This window comes from Pelodiscus sinensis, chromosome Z, assembly GCF_052426305.1.
Source record: "Pelodiscus sinensis isolate ZL-2025 chromosome Z, ASM5242630v1, whole genome shotgun sequence".
NCBI lineage: Eukaryota > Metazoa > Chordata > Testudines > Trionychidae > Pelodiscus > Pelodiscus sinensis.
Genome location: NC_143085.1, coordinates 38,408,492 through 38,425,007, shown reverse-complemented (window position 1 = coordinate 38,425,007; position 16,516 = coordinate 38,408,492). Strand labels below are relative to the sequence as shown.

The window sequence follows — 16,516 nt, the reverse complement described above, 5'->3', positions numbered from 1 at the left end:
ATTGCCAAGCTTTTGTTACCTGCAATACATTTATGCCCAGTTTCTCAATGGAGTTGATAAGTGTACTGTTTTTTTTTAAACATATATGAAATAACAGCAAAGCACTAGATTATAAACAGAGATTCAGCTTCTGGAATAATATTTGTCTTCATTTGCAGAATGCTTTGAGAGCTGTAGAGGAAAAATGCTGTGTGAGAGCAAGTGATAGCTATATCCCCATTTTATAGGTCAGGAAATGGAGCTATGGGGGGAAGTGACTTGATGAGTCCCAGAGCTGGGTTTTTAACACTGTTCTTGTGACTCCTAGTGCAATTGCCTACCCACTGTTCCATCTGCTTCTTCAGTATAATTTGAAGACAGTCTAGTCCAATAAATAATGAAATTCAGTGCATTACAAATGCTGCAAAAGTGACTTCATAAAGCCAAAAAAGTTTAAAGCGCAGCTACATATCTTAAAAGACTTCATGAGGGTGAAAACATGACACCAGTTATGATAAATATGCATTTAACTTGTGTACACACTTCATTTTGTGTTGCAAACAGCAGCTTAAAATAATACAATTTCGTACATGTACTGCAGAGTTCACTTTGACCTGCCTGGCATTTTCAGTTGCTGTACCCAGGCATGTGGTCTAGGCATCATTTTAGAAATTAAATCTTTTAGTCCCTACTTCTTGAGGGTCAATTTCTCACTGCACAATGTTTGCTGGATTTTTTTTGGGACGTATTAAAAAATTTTCTTATATACACTTTAAGTTGAAGCCTAGTAGCATATTGAGCAAAACCGTATTTTCTATTTTGTTTAAGTTATGGGGAATGATGAGTCATCTTTGTTAAAAAAACAACAAATAGGGCTTATTTATTACATGCTCATTAGGAAGTTTTCCCCAGGTCATGTTCTCATAGGGTTATTATTACTCCATTGCTATAGTTCAGTTTTTAGCTCATCAGTGACACAAGTTTAGATTCATTTTAATTTAATTATGGTGAATTTCAGCAAACGTATGATGATTTCAGGATTAATGTGGTATGGTGGGTGGAGGGGAAATAAAGTGAAAATTTCATCATTCATTTAATTTAGCAAACTCCTGTATTTAGAAGTTATCGTTCTAAGTTAACCTTAGTTAACCGAGTTAACCTTTCCAACCAGGAAACCAGTTTGAAGGCTTTCTGGAACAACACTAAGGCTAATGTTAACTCCTTAATGAAGAGCTGTAATATGACCACAAGTCTTCAATGTGCTATAGAGCAAGTCATGTTTGCTCTGATACTAAGAAGAAATAGAGTTGGTAAATTTTGATTTTTTTTAAAGCTGCAATTTACCCTTTTCTTGAATTCTAGATTCACAGCTGTTCAGTGGATGAGGTATAAGAGCTTAATCCATTTTTATAGAATTGTTTCTCCTTTATTGCTTAAGGCTAATGGAGGAAATAGTCTAATTTTGTCTTAGAATTTCTCTATTAAAATTGTTGGTTTGAGTCCATCCGTTCATAGATTTTGACTGATGAAACTGCAGGCTATGGATTCCGGCAGTTATAACTTTATCACTACTCACTACCCAAGAATATTACAGCTTTAAAACAGCCTTAAGCAAAAGGATGTTATTTCTTTGTACTAAATTTGGTTCATGGAAAAAAAAGATCATAACACTGGTAATCCGTACTGCATAGCAAACTCTTCTGAAAAATGTTATTGCACATGTAAAATATGAAAACTTGACTCTGCTGTGTGTTAGGCAATCCTGTAATCTTTTTTTTCTCTCTTGTTAAATTCATTTCTTAAATGCTTGGTTGGAAGACTGTGACAATAGCTCATGAAATTGAGTGTTATTTTTCTTTCTTTTTTTAAATATGTAAAGTGCAGTCTTCTGTATTCATGCATATTGTATATACCTGTATATGTTTTACTGAGCAACTAAATAATAAATATGATGTTAATGGTGGCTATTGTATATTTCATGCCAAGTTTTAAAATTATTTGAATAGAGTCTTTCCTGAGATTCTTGGGATTATTGAGATGATGCAGTTAAGACACTGTGTGAGTGAAATTTTTGTCATGTTGAAGTCAGTAAGTAGTTTTGCAACTGACTTCAGTGGAGCTAGAATTTTCCTCCAGCTTGCTGGATACCTGTTTGCTCTTTTTAGGGTGTAACTTGCTCCCAAGTGGAAACAGGACCAGATAGGGCTGAAGCTGTGTGCTGTTCCCTGCACAGGGTGAATTTCAAATCTTGTTAAGTTTCGTTACACTTGACAAATGTGCAGCTAGTTTTCTTTTGTTCACATACTAAAGTTACCTTTTTATTCTTCAGCAAAATGTCATTGCAATCAATCCTTGTTGCAGTTCTTTAGCCAAATCGTGTGCTTCTATTGCAATTCTAAGGATCTTTGATTCTTTTATATCTGAGTAATATTGGACTCAGGTCAGATATAATTTTTATAATGTTATCTTTCCTGATGTGTCAGGGAGTAGCTCTTTGGCTAGAGCACATTGACAAGCATAGTCTAGACTAGTGTAAACCCATTGTAAAGGTGGCTTGGACAGAGAAAAAGAATATAAATTCCAGTAATATGAGGGTGATGAAATCTTATTTTTCTCTTTTCCAAAGGCTTCCTTGTGGGACCCAAGAACAGAAGTAGGAGCTTTCCAATGCTAAGAGAGGCAGGAGTGTTGAGTCTTTCAAATACAACTTTTTCTCCCAAATATTTATAAGGGTTTTGAGTGAAATTGGTGTAAACAAAATGCAAGACAGACCAGAATTCTAAACATGATGAATAAAAATCCCTTCTCCTCTCAGCTGTTTAGGTTTCAAACACTTTTCTGCTATTGCATTCTTATTAGTCTTCCAGAGAGTTCCTCAGCAATAACAGTAAATATCTGGTTTTTCTCTAATGTGGAAAATAAGCAGAAACCCAAATCATCCTCATAAAGGTTTATTTGGAGTGTGGAACAAATGTTTGCATCTTCTTTACACTCCTAGCAAGTGTTCCCCCCCCATCCTCCCCCCCCCCCCCAAAAGGACAGAACCAAATATTTTTCCTTTGGAAGTACCTGTAAGAGTGAACTTTGGATGATGCTGGAGACGACTGCTCAATTTTCTCTAATTAGCAGCTTAAAAACTCAGATTGCACTTTTCAATGAGCAAGTGTGCCAGGAGGAACCACAGCTCCTTACATTGTTAGTGAACTACTACAACTATGTCTTGCCAGCATCTCTTTGTTCCATTAGGTAACTAGCAACTCGTACGTACAATTATGCTAATGCATTGTAACTAAACTACCAATATAGTGTGTCCCATAAAAGGCCCTCCATATTTTTCACTAGCAGACTTACCTGGTGCTGCGAGGATCTGGTCCAGGGTGGGAGCGGACATGAAGTTTGGAATGGGGGTGCTGAGAGTTGGGAGCAGGCCAAGAGTTGTGTGCAGTCCTTCCTCATGTGTGCTCCCCAGCCTGGCAAGGGGGGGTCATGCAGGCCTACCCCAGTGCTCTCTGGTCTGGGCAGGAGGGGGCCCTGCAGACTGGGCCACAGTGGGCGTCCCAGAGGTGTAGGCATTGTGGGGAGAGGCTGACAGTGCTTCCTGAGGGGATGGGAGGCTGGGGCTTGGCTGGCCAGCTCTGGTAGTGCTCCTGGGAAGGGGGTTATGCAGCAGGGAGAACACTTACCAGTGGCAGGCAAGATGGCAGAGCCTCGCTCCCAGATGGCCACTCCATCGGTGGTGCAGCTGTCTCCGGTGGTCACTCTATAGCAGTGTTTCTCAACCAGTGGTACGAGTACTCTTCGGGGTACTCGAGAGTAGTCTGGGAGTGCCCGTCAACACAACTGAAATTTGGAGAAAACTGAATTTTTGTTTTGTGTCTTACAGGGCTTTATTATTTTTGTACTTTTTACACCCAAAAATTTCATCGCCCGTCCGGCTACAATTAAGTTGTTAAAACAAATGTGTTGCAATGGTAGAAAAAAATTTGTGTGCCTGAAAACTGTAGGTACTGGGGAGACTCAACTTTTTTTGAAAAAGGGGGTACTTATTTTTTTTAAGGGGTACTTTATAAAAAAAAGGTTGAGAAACACTACTCTACAGCATAGCTGTCCCCTGCACTCGCTGCCCCAGTGGTGAGTATGAGGATTGCATCCCTCTTCTCTTTCCTTCTCCCTTTCCATGTGAAGGAAAGCAATAAAATTCCAGCACATCCCTGGCACAACCTAGCCCTGGCACAACCTAGCCCTGATTTTGCTTTAAGTGATGGTAAGAGGAAGCTGCATTCCAAATGTCCTACTTCTTACTGTTTAGGAGTTTTTGAACAAACAGATGCTCAGAGATCTCTAATATATATATAGACAATCACGTCTGACTTTTTTTTAAAACCAAAGTACAATTGAAAGTGCAAACTCTCTGCTTAGCTAGAACTAAAAAATCAGCAATTGTTTTGAGACCCTATTCAAGCCGATGTAGTGAGAATGCTTTAAGTCCTTTTAAAATTTTGCATGAATCATTTATATGGCTAAAAAACAGGGTTTCATACATACATATCATTTACTTGCAAAGATATGTGATCAGTCCTCATTGAATTGGTTACGTCTGGTGAGGGGAATTTTTAGTCGTATCTGTGAAAACCCTACTATTTTTACAGTACTATATCTTGTTAAATATGGTCATTATGCTCTGATCTCAAAATCTTGCTACTTTTTAGTTTTTGAAACTAAAAAGTAGCAAGATTTTAAGATGTAAATTCTCTATGCACTCATACTTCTTGCCATGAAAAGTACAGTATGAGTACCGGACTGAAAGTCCAGGGAAAACATGCAAAGTGCTGAGACAAAAATACCTTTTACTTTGATTGTTTGATTAAGATTTCAGTTAATGTGGCTGCAAATGAACCAGAAATTTACAATCTTGAGAGGGCACTCTAGGAAAAAGGTCCTGGATTCCCTGAATTTCTTTCCTGAGGCCATGTCTTCACTTGCTGCACCAGAGACTGATCTCCAGCTGTTTGATTTTAGTGGGTCTAGTTAAGACCCACTAACTTGAATGTTGAGGGTGGCTCTGGTTGGTACCAGTACTCCTCTGTAAAGATAGCACTAAGCTCAGCTTAAGACTGTGGTCACCAACCCATTGATTATGATCGACTGGTTGATCACGAGGCCTCGACCAGTAGATTGCAAGGCGTTCTGGGCCCTCTATTTCCCCCCACCCCCAAGAAGCCCCACCACCTACCTCCAGCGACAATGGAGGTAGTGGAGGCTTCCCATTGGGTGGATGGAAGTCCTGAGCTGTGTGTCACTTCCGGGAGTTCTGGAAATGCACTGGCTGGTTCCTTTTCTCAGGTCTGTGGCGTGCCAGGAGTTACCAGGGGAGTCCCCAGAGGTGCGCACTGGGACTTCCCTTCTCTGCAGGAGAGGGGGAGTCGGCCCCGAAGTGGGCCTGTGTGCAAGCTTCCCTGCTCCGCGGGAGTGAGGAGTCAGCCCCAGAGGGGGCGTGTGCGTGGGCTTCCCTGCTTGGTAGGAGGCTCACGTCGGCCCCAGAGGAGGTGCGTGACGGGGCTTCCTTCCTTTGCGTGAGGTGGGAGTCGGGCCTGGAGGGGGCGCATGACGGGGGCTTCCCTCTTCTGGGGCGGGAGAGGAGTCCTGGGAGGAGGCAGGTGCAGGGGATTCTGTCCTCACTGGTACCTTGTCCCCTGCTGCAGAACCCTGTTTCCTCTCCCCTACCCCCAGCTGCAGAACCCGGTTCCCTCTCCCCTGCCCCCAGCTGCAGAACCCGGTCCCCACTGGCACCCTGTCCCCTGCTCCAGCACCCACTAGCACCCTTCCCCGGTACCATGTCCCCTGCTCCCACCAGCACAGTTGGGGCCACATTAGTGAGGCTTTTTTGGAGGAGTTATTTTTTTGCATCTCACTTGTGTGGCCCCAACTGACTTTTGTGGGTCAGTGACCCCTGACTCAAAACAGGTTCCCTGCCCTTCTCATAAATAAAGACAATGCAGAAACTTTTTGTGTTTGACATAGTATTGTATTTAAAAACGAAGCCTGGCCAACAAACCCCCAATTGTGGCCAAGCTCCCATCTGGCCATAGCATCATAACACTCCTGCACCCCCTTTTCCCCAGGCCCTAGATCTGAGCCTATCATACACTGGAACCTCTTTCCCTGAGCCCCTCACATACCCCAACCCAAATTCCTGCACCCTCGCATCCACAAACCAGTGGCTTGCTTAGTACTCCAATCCTCCATCTGACCACAACTCTGCCCAGCCTAGATCCTCCTCCCTGAGCGTCCCCTTCTCCACCTCTTCCTGGTCCAGATTTCCTCCCAGAGCTTGCACCTCTCACCCCTTCCCACCCCCAAATCCCTCATTCCCACCCCAGAACCTACACATCCTGTCTCAACACAGCGAGGGTACAGCTAGACTGCAGGAGTTTTCCAGGATTCCAGTTATCTCAGAAAAACTCTTCTGCATCCAGGGATGTGTTTTGTTCTTCTGCTTTTTTTACTGGAAGAGCGAACATGCTCTTTCAGTCACCCCTATATTCCTCTTTCCACAAGGAATAAGGGGGCTTCCGAAAGAAGGGGTTTTTCTGACATTTGGTCCAGTCTAGACAGGCCAAATGTTGGAAAAAACCTCTTCCTACAGAAGAACTGAAGGAAAAAAATAGCGCAGCAGTATAAGGGTTGGGGATAGCAAGTGATGGAGAGGAGGATAATAGAGAGGGTGGGGTGGGGCATTAGATCTTGGCTTGTTCTGTCATTTAAAAAGTGATCTTTGATGCAAAAAGGTTGGAGACCACTGGCTTAAGGTAAGCCAACTCTAGCGATGTATTTCACATAGCTGGAGTTTCATACCTTAGCCTGACCTTCTAGGTCTAGTGCATATCTGGCCTGAGAGATGAAATGAACGCAGGAAGAAATATCATTTTGGCTGCTTACATTTTCTCTACAGAACCAGATTAAAAGGGTGGATCTGCTGAGCTGCTCCTACAGGCAGCCTGCTTTTTTTCTCAGATGAGTCCTTGTTCTGTATCAGGGATAGGCAGCCGCAAAGCATGGATGGGTTGCATAGGTGGCCCTCCTTCGTCTCAATGGGCCACAGCAGCCTGTGGCCCATTGGGGCTCCACCTGCAAATTCCCTGCCTGTCCCCCTCCCTCATGTCTCATGGACTGGAGCCCTGCAGCCCCACACTTCAGGCGATTCATGGAGGAGGCATAGGAAGTGTGGGGCTCCAGTGCCCCAGTGCACAAGAGGTATGCAGGTAAGGAGGGCAGCCAGGGTATTCGTGCCCTGGAGGAGGAGCCCCAGGGGGCTGTATACAGGCCAGACATCGCCCACCACTGCTATATATAGTCATAGGTTCTCAGACTAGTGGGACTTGTCCACATGGAGGAAGGTTTAACCTGCAGTTTTGAATTAATCTACTTTGAACATGTTTGTGTGCACACACGTATTTCTGACTCTGCATCTATTACGAATTCCAAAGTCCTCTTTCAAGGTGAACTAACTTTGCTGTGAAGTGACTATGGTCAGTTGTGTGTATGCACTCAGTGCTGCTGCATACTGCTGTGGCAGTCTTCCGAAAGCTATTCCACATTGCTCTGCGGGCAACTGCTATGGACCTGACTGTTTACCTTGACCTGCCCTGCTCAGGGGCAAGTTGACAGATTGGTCTCTCCCCATTGGTAAGCTCTTGCTCTCTCAGGTTTTGTCCATTTGCCCCTGGCTTCCGCTTTCTTGCAATACCTGCAGAGATATTCCAGAGGCCCTACAGTAACATGCCTCCAGAAGCCAGGTGGTGCCTTGCTCTCACACTGGATCTCAGTGCGATGTGGGGAGAAATGTCAGTGCAGGATGCTCTTGTGATCAGCTACCCACATAAAAGGCTTTTTTTGTGCATAGTGCTAGGGAGATGCTTTGCACAGTGCCAGGTAAAGAGAAGACAACTAGGGAGCACCTACAGTAAAACAAGAAATAACAGGAAAAAACAGTTGGTAAGGGACATGTAATCTGTTTGTTTGCTTAGGGTCTGACAAGATTTTGTAAAGTGCATCGCTACCCCCACCTCTTACTGCTTCTCCCCCTCTCCCTGAGAAGGGGCAGCAAGAGTATTCAGGGGAGGAGTCCCAGGAGGCCAGGGACCATACATGGAGGGTCCTGTTCTGCAGAATGCTCTGCTCTAACGATGTTAAGAAGCGGGTAATTGGCTGATCGTGTAGTCAATACAATTTGTACCCACTACACAATTAGTTGGTAAGGGGAGGAACTCTTTTCCAGCTTGCGCCAAGTCCAGGACCTACCCCCACTGTAGCTCTGTAGTTTAAATGTAGTAGGAGCTGGGAGAGGAGGCAGCCTGGCTCTTACTATATTTAAATTGCAGAGCTGCAGTGGAGGTAGCTCCCGGGGCCTGCATGAGCTGGGACTGAGCATACGCCGGCTGTGGAATCACTGCCGCTCTTTCTCCCCTGCCGCCGCGTGCTGTGGAGATGGTGCTGGGGGGAACTGGCAGCAAGGGGGAGGGGAGCAAGTTGTTAAGCAGTCACCTGATAACCCTTGGCAGAGTGCTTAATAATAAAAGCCTTTTTCAGATCTCATTCAAAGGAGTCAGCTGCACATTTTACACACAAACAATTCTGTGCCGATTCATGAGATGCAGTAGGCATGGCTATCCCATTACACTTTCCTTGCCAATGACACCTGCACGATACAAAAATCTTCCAACACCCGTTCTGAGCTAACAGCTAGATGTACAGCGGCACTTTTTTTGGCCTGAGCCCCAAAATAAGACCAATAGGCATGGTACTATGATGGTTTGGGCCACAGAGATCCCCTTGAGACTGTCACTTGAAGGGCGGATCCTACCACTCATCCCACCTATCCACATGCTGGCGTGCCACACCACTGTGTCCTGCTGAGCCAGACTCTCTGGTTTCCCCCAGTAAAGGCCCAGACAGAACCATTCTATTCATAGCTTGGTTTAGGGCTGCTGCCCCAGAACCCATGCTTTGGAAGGCCCCATGGCAGTTGTTTCAACCGTCCTGTCAACAGGACTGTCCCCTGTGTTAGCTGTGGAGGATTAGCATGGGTCCTGCTGTGAGGTGGCAGCCATGAGAAGCAGAGTGACCCAGCAGCCTGTTTTGCTGTGGCATCATCTCCTAGCCAGATTGCTCCATTTCACCATGACGGCCCCATGGTAATACCCCAGGTCACATCTCTCAAGGAAAGGGGCTTCGGACAAGAAGTGGGAGCAGGCAATGGAGTAGGGTGGAGCTTGGGGAAAAAGGTGAAGTGGCAGGGGTGTGAAGATGTTGGGGCTTGGGTTGTGTGTGTATGTGGGGGGGGTTGTCCTAGACCCTGTGTCCCCTTAAGAATGCTGCAGGGTCTAGAGTTGGGGTACAGACACCGCTCATAGCAGAGCAACACACACACTGAGAACAGCTCAGCTCTGGGAAGGCTCAGTCAGAGCACCCTAGTACACAGTCTGATGGGATTAAAACCCAGATAAAGCCATCTTACTCTGCTTAGAAGTTTTACACAGAACAAGCTTGTAATATTTGCCCTCTTTATTCTTGAGAGATAGGCGCAGCTATTGTGTCCCCACCATAAAAATTATTTACAATGAGTTTAAGAAATGAAAGTGATTTTATTAAGTATAAAAATAGGATTTAAGTGGTGTTCGACAGATCAAAGTAAGTTACTAAACTAAAACAAAAAATACCAGGTAAGCCTAATAAAATAAGAGAAGTTGTTACATATTGTAATTTCTCACCCTGGTTCTTATTTCAGGTGAAGTCCTTCTCCAGACAGAACTGATCTTTTACTGATGTGGGTCCAGCAGCTCCTTTTCATTTTGGTTCTTAGAGTTCTTTTGTTTCTAGCTGTTTTTATGTATTCTCTGGGGGAAGGGCTGTTTGTGTTTGCTTCGCATTGCTTGAACAGGTTGAACTTCTCTAGTCAAGTACTCTCTGGTCTGGTAATATCCATGGTCCAGAATGATTTTAGTAAGCTGGATGTCTATTGATCCTGGGCATGGCCAAGTTTCTCATGGTCCCATAAAGTTTGCTTACAGCAACCAGTCCTGGTTCCCAGTGTTATTTGCTGTTATTTAGCTTTAATTTACCTCTCAATGTCTTCTAACAGCCCAGCAAGCAGGGGAATGTTGGTAATACTGCCAGACACTATTGACTTCCTGTGGTCCAGCAAATTTTCTGGTTCAGCACTGGTCAGGTCTTGAGAGTGCCAGACTAGAGAGGTGCAACCTGTATATAGAATTCCCTAGGCCGGAGGTAGGCAAAAGGACCTCCGCAGCCGGATCTGGCCTACCAAGTGGATTGATCCGGGCCACAGAGGCCCTGCTGCTCCCCCACCCCCAGGCCAATCAAAGTGCCATATGCTCACACAGGGCAGGAGCAGGGTGAAGGAAGCTTCACACAGCTCCCCTGCCCCCAGGCCAATCAGGACTTGGGGGCGGGGAGCATGTGATGTCTCTTTCCGCCCTGCAAGCAGCGCTTGGCACTTTGAAATGCCGCAAGCTTCTCGCAGGGCAGGGGTAGAGCAGGAAGAGGCTTTGTGCACTCCCCCTATCCCCAGGCCAATCAGGGCCTCGGGGTGAGGGAGTGTGTGAAGCCTCTTCCTGCCCTGCCAGGGGCATGGGTGCCTAGTGGGGAGGGGGCAAAGGGGCTCCCTCACCCCGAGACCAATTGTGGTCTGGGAGTGGAGAAGCCCAGAAGCATTCTGGCCCCGCCCCTTCTGGGGCCTGCCCCTTCTGAACCAACCAAAAAATTTTTGAAGTGGCCCCCAGCCAAAAATTATTGCCCACCCCTGTCCTAGGATGTGAAATCTTTGTTAAATTTTTCATCCCATGTGGAAAAGTACAAGATAGATTCCACCACTAGGTAGCATAGTCACATGTCTTTGTAGGACCAGCTATAGACCACACTTACTGGAAAAACAAGATTATTAACCTGCCATTATCTTCAGTACTGGGCCATTAAGTTCTCCGCGTACTGCTAATGATCTTCACTAGTACATACAGAATAAACAGGTTTGCACTACATATTTATAATTTCAAATACAGGAATGGTAAATGCACACAAATAGAATATAAACATTCAATGAATCACAACTTTTTAGTGACAGGCTACATGCATATATTCAAAATATACTTCCATAAAAATATGGGGGTGTAGCATCACAGGCATCCTGAACAGTATTGCCGGACTTTGCATTTGGCTTGGTTGCCTTGCTGGCTACTCAAACTGCAGAGCTAGTCTCTGCATCACACCTTCCTACCCATAGTAAGACTTCCTCTCTTGCTCTCTCCTCCACCCCCGGATACTTCCAAGATAGATCGCCTGTAAACAGCACTATCTCCCTTTCAAATGGACAAAGGCATGCTCTGCAAATACTGAGGCGGTAGTTACAGTTCTTTTCTTCCATCCCAGTGTTCCCAACCTGTAATCTGTGGACCCCTGATAGTCTGCGATGGCGCTGTAGGGAGTCCGCAGAAAGTTTAGGAAAAGAAGTGTCAGGATCAGGCCCAGCGCCAGGCTGGGACTTTCTGCCCGGCGATTCTCATCCGGGGCTCGCCATTAGCGACTGGATACACACACACTGCCTCCTGTCCTCGGGATGGGATCTTGATACTCCAGGAGGCATGATCTGTCCTCCCGCCACCAGCTGTGCTGCCAGTTACGCTCCAGCCCTCTCCCCCCTCCCAGTGCCGCAGTGGGCTCGAACCTTCCTTTTCTTTTCCATTTCTGTTTTTTCTCCCCCAGGGCTTTGTGCCTGGACAAGGGCAGAGTGTTGGGGCAGGAGCTGCCTTTTGCCACGAGAGCCCCCTCACCATGGATGGGCAGGGGACAGAGGGGCCGAGAGCTGAAGAAACAGCATGGGTCAAGGGATGTGCTGGCTACTGCTTCCTGCCGCTCCACTTAAGGGCTCCTTTAAATTTTTAACAGATTGAAAAGGCTGGGAACCACTGTTCTATCCAAACTGCTTGTGAATGGCTTCATTTGCCAGGTGGTCAGCCCTGGTCTCCCAGGAAAACTGGAGTGGTGTCCATGCCGTTAATGGCCATGGTATTTCTGGGACAGTCTTCATTAATTTAAATGCCATTGCATGCCCAAAGGTCCTAGTATCAGCTGCTGTTCCAGGCCAGCGTGTATTTCTCTAAACCTGTCACGTTGGGCAACCTTCTTAGAGCACCTTATTCTGAACCCTGATTACAGGAGGAAGGCAAATAATAGGCATATGGGTTCCCACCCATTTGCCCCATACTGTTTGTGACTCCTGTGGGTACGAGATCATCAATAACTTGAATGTTACCAGGCTTTGTAATGTGGTGCAGCAGTACCTTTTCCAATGGCCTTAAATCCATGCATGCCAATGGCTCTAGAGGTCAGTCTCCTCACTCTGAATTTGTTCTCTTTGGCCCTGTAGCATTTAGGCCTGGCCAGCTTCTGGGTGGCACTTGCAGCCTGATTGTCCAGGGGGATAGGACATCACATGCTGGTATGCAGCACCTCATGGGTAATCTGGCACTTCCACCAGAGGTTGGACAGATCAGATCTATTAGAGTGGCGGCATTTTTGCATCTTTATGATTTGGAAAGACCCTATTTTTGAGACTGCAGCTAAAAATCCATAACTCCAAGTAATGACCACTGATTTATTAAGGGTTCAGCACAATGCTCAAGTTCTGGATGGAGGGAGAGAAGACAGTCAACACTAGTCTAGGTCACTTGCTCTGTGTTTGTCAGGTCAGCTGAGAAAAAGCAGAATCTCACTAAAATGAGGTGCTGTAGCTGAAACATAGCTTTCCTGAGTAAAACTAATTACAGCAAAGTTGCTGCCCACAATGCCCTCCAGAACAATCCAAGATGGATACCCCATATTAGAGCACTGTAAGATTTAATATTTTCTTTTTCAGTCACTGAATTAGGGTTGCATATTTTTTGGACTATAACATGGGCTAGTTTAATTGCTCTCATTTTTATTTGCACCTGTATTGGAATCAGACTCTTTCTCTTGTTGCTATTTTCTAGGTTGTTTATGCTGTTTATGCTTGGTGGGTGAGCATGAGCCTGAGGCAATGGCCTATTGAAAATAAACTGTTTGTTTTGTAGCTAGAAAATTTCAGCTTTCCTCCTACCATATTGGTAGCTTTGAGCTCCTTTCCGGACCTCATTTCTGGGAAAGATGTCTGCATGATGGCACCTTATTGCTACCTGGCTCGCTCCTGTTTTGCCTATCATACAGATATTTGAGAGAGACTGGTCTTGGGTTGCCAGATGGTTTCAACAAAAATACCGGACACCCTTGACATTACCTCACAATCTACATTACATCTTAGCTAGAAAATACCCGACATTTCTATTTTCTCAATTTGTTTCTTGAACAGAAAGCTCAAATACTGGACTGTCCGGTTCAAAACTGGACACCTGGCAACCCTAGATTGATCTGGTTTTAAACAACATGGGTTACCTCAATCTGTGCCCTGCCACCTCAGTCTTTGGGATTTGCAATGGCTTTCATCCCAAAAGAAGCATTTCTTGATTTTTACTGGGTTTTCTACTAATTTTATTACTGGGGGTCATGGAGCTCATGTGAAGAATGGTGACGTCTTTACAGCTCCATCAAGGGCTTTCTCTCTATGACCCTCAGTGAGTTTGTCTGATGAAGCAAAGAATACAAAGAGGTCTTTGCCAGTAGGAAAAGTTTAGGTGCCATAGGCTCTGTTGCAGCCTGCTTCATTTACCTTTTTCCTCTTTTTTTGGTAGGTGCTTTTTATGAGCTTTGTTTGTTTCATGGTAAGTAACCCAGATGTATGTAACTCTTCTAGCAGGCCAATGCTATGGCTGCCACATGACAGCTAGAACTTCTTGTACTGTATCTAAAGGCTTCTCTTTATTGGTACCAACTATAAACTCTTAACAGCTGCTGCTCCTCTGCCTTGAGATGTTAATGGTGATCATCTCCTTTCTGTTTCTGGGTCTGAGAAGCTGGGAGTTGCTTTTCATCCCAGGGCAAGGTTAATGGTTGAACATTACAGATAGCTTTTGATAGATTCAAGATTTCCCCAGTCACTGTTGTGCTTAGCTACCACCCTGGACATTTATGCTCTTCTGCCAACCTGGGCTGTGGCCTGGGGTCCCTGGGCATGAGTTTCTGGTTTGCACAGGAGTTTAATGAAGAAATCATTTGGCTGTTTAGGAAAAACCAACAGCTGGTTCTAGAGCTTTTATCAGTCTTACCTCCTGCTTATTGCTCCCCCATTTTGATTCTGTGGTAAGGTTTGAAACCTGACAGTAATCTTACCTGTTTTCCCAAGCCATTTAACTGATTTAAGGATGCCCTTTGAGCTACTTTCTGCACAAGGCTTTGGATTGTGTTGTAATAGAAGACGTGTACTAGAACAGATTGTGTTGTACTAGAACACTCAGAGACCTATCGGTGTGACAGTCACCTGGTAATACACTCGCAACCAGTAAAACATGTAGCTGTGCGTGTGCATGTGGGCGCACACTCAACATGCCTGTTTCTTCAAGGAGCCTATTGTGAGTGTGGCAAAAAAGGCCTTAGTATTGTGAATGTTATTTTGGGGCAGTAGTGTTTAGGTCTGACATCTCAGGGGAGGGGACCCTTATGTCTGAAAGTCTTTGGATTTTGAAACATGCACATCATACCCAGCATGGCATAAGAAAGAACAGAAGATCTTAATACTGTGGTTTTTACCTTAGCACAGGGGTGGGCAAAAGGGCCTCTGCAGGCCAGATCTGGCCCACCAAGCGGGTTGATCCGGCCAGTGGAGGCTCTGCCACTCCCCTGCCATCTGGCCAATTAGGGCTGGGGAGTGGGGGAAGCGTATGAAGTTTCCTCTGCTCTGCCCCCGCCCCATGAGGTGTGTGCAGTACTAAGAAGCATAAGGTTACCAGGTGGCTTCAAAAAAAATTCCGGGCACGCTTGATCTTAGGTTGGGTGGGGGGACTGGTTGGGAAGGGGAGCGGGGCTGACTGGGGGGAGGGAAGTGGGGGGGAGATTGAATCAGCCAGCAGGGAGCAGGACTGACTGGGGCACACTCAGATCCCGGGACACTGCCCATCCCGTGCACTGTCCCGGCGAAGCACAAGCGAGTCTGGCCCCAGGGATTCCTTCCTGCACCAGCCCCGCACGCCTCTCGCATAGTTGCACACTGCCTGGCTGGTAGGTGTGCTCACACAGCGTGAGCGTGTCCACCAGCCAGGCAGTGTGCACTTACGTCCTGACACTCCTAATAATAATAAACTTACCTAATTAGAAAATACCGGACACTTTAAATGTCCGGTATTTTCTCCATTTGTTTCCCGGACAGAATCCTCAAATTCTGGATGGTCTGGTTCAAAACCGGACACCTGGCAGCCCTATAGAAGCACTATGCACTCCTGGCAGGGTGGGAGGAAACTTCGCGAGCTCCCCTGCTCCCAAGCCCTGATTGGCCTGAGGGCAGAAGAGGGAGCGTGCAAAGTTTCCTCCCACGCCAAGGGCATGGGTGCCTAGGAAGAACCTCTGGGGGGAGGGACCAAAGGTACTCCTCCAACCCCAGACCAATCATGGTCTGTGAGTGGGGAAGCAGGGAAGTATCCTGGCCCCATCCCTTCTGCTTGAGGTCCTGCTACTCCCGGTGCGGCCTGGGGCCACTTAAAAAATTTCTGAAGTGGCCCCCAGCAAAAAATTATTGTCCACCCCTGCCCTAGCATGTGTGACTTCTTTTCAGACTGTTGTGTTCCTAGGCTCCTATGCATGGTGGTGGATTTTTGAGACTAGCACTGATTCTGTGTTAGCATGGATGGGGTTTAGGACACAACTTTCTCTAGCAAACTACAGAAAATAAATGCAGCAATGGAAAGTTGAGCTAAAGGCATTGTTTTGGCAGCAGAACTTGTGCATTTGTTAAAGATGGAATCATGGCTATATTCTGTTAATTTACGTGCGTCTGTGTGTGTGATAGTATAATAAAACGTCATCAGGTGTTTCAAATTCTTCAGGTGTGTGGCTTGGAGGCAGTCAGCTCCCTGCTGGGAGAACACAGTTCATGATCTCCAACAGTCATTGCTTTATGGCCAGTGCACATTGCGTATATTTTCTTTATGAAATATGTGAAAACTATTTGTGCAGACATTATGATGTGTCTCTCCAGGCCTCTAGATGCACAGCACCTCTGACGTGGCTGGTTTATCTAGTCCTCACCTTACTTGTGTTGCTGAGAGGGTGCCAGAGTTAACTAATTAGGCTGTAGAAATTAGAGATGGAAAACACCTGAAACACATCATTTAGTTCATCCCCTGACTAGTGCAGGACTCTTTCCTGAAGCCTAGTTTTCCATCACTCCATCTAGCATAGTTAAAACTGATCCGAGAAAATGGGGTCCACACCCTCCCTGGAGGCTTTGTCACAAAAGTGCAGTGGGGCACAATTTGTAAATGTAATAAATGTGAAAAGGCTTTATATTTTCATTGGCTTTCCTGAGGCATTCTGTATAGATTATCCTCTTGAGTTG

At 45.8% G+C, this 16,516-nt stretch overlaps 1 protein-coding gene across 3 annotated transcripts in view; it reads left to right on the top strand.

Annotated features, from left to right (window-relative positions):
• The window catches only part of MN1 (MN1 proto-oncogene, transcriptional regulator), a 215,046-nt gene that overhangs the window by 51,177 nt on the left and 147,353 nt on the right, over nucleotides 1-16,516 (top strand). The gene's annotated exons all lie outside the window — the stretch shown is intronic.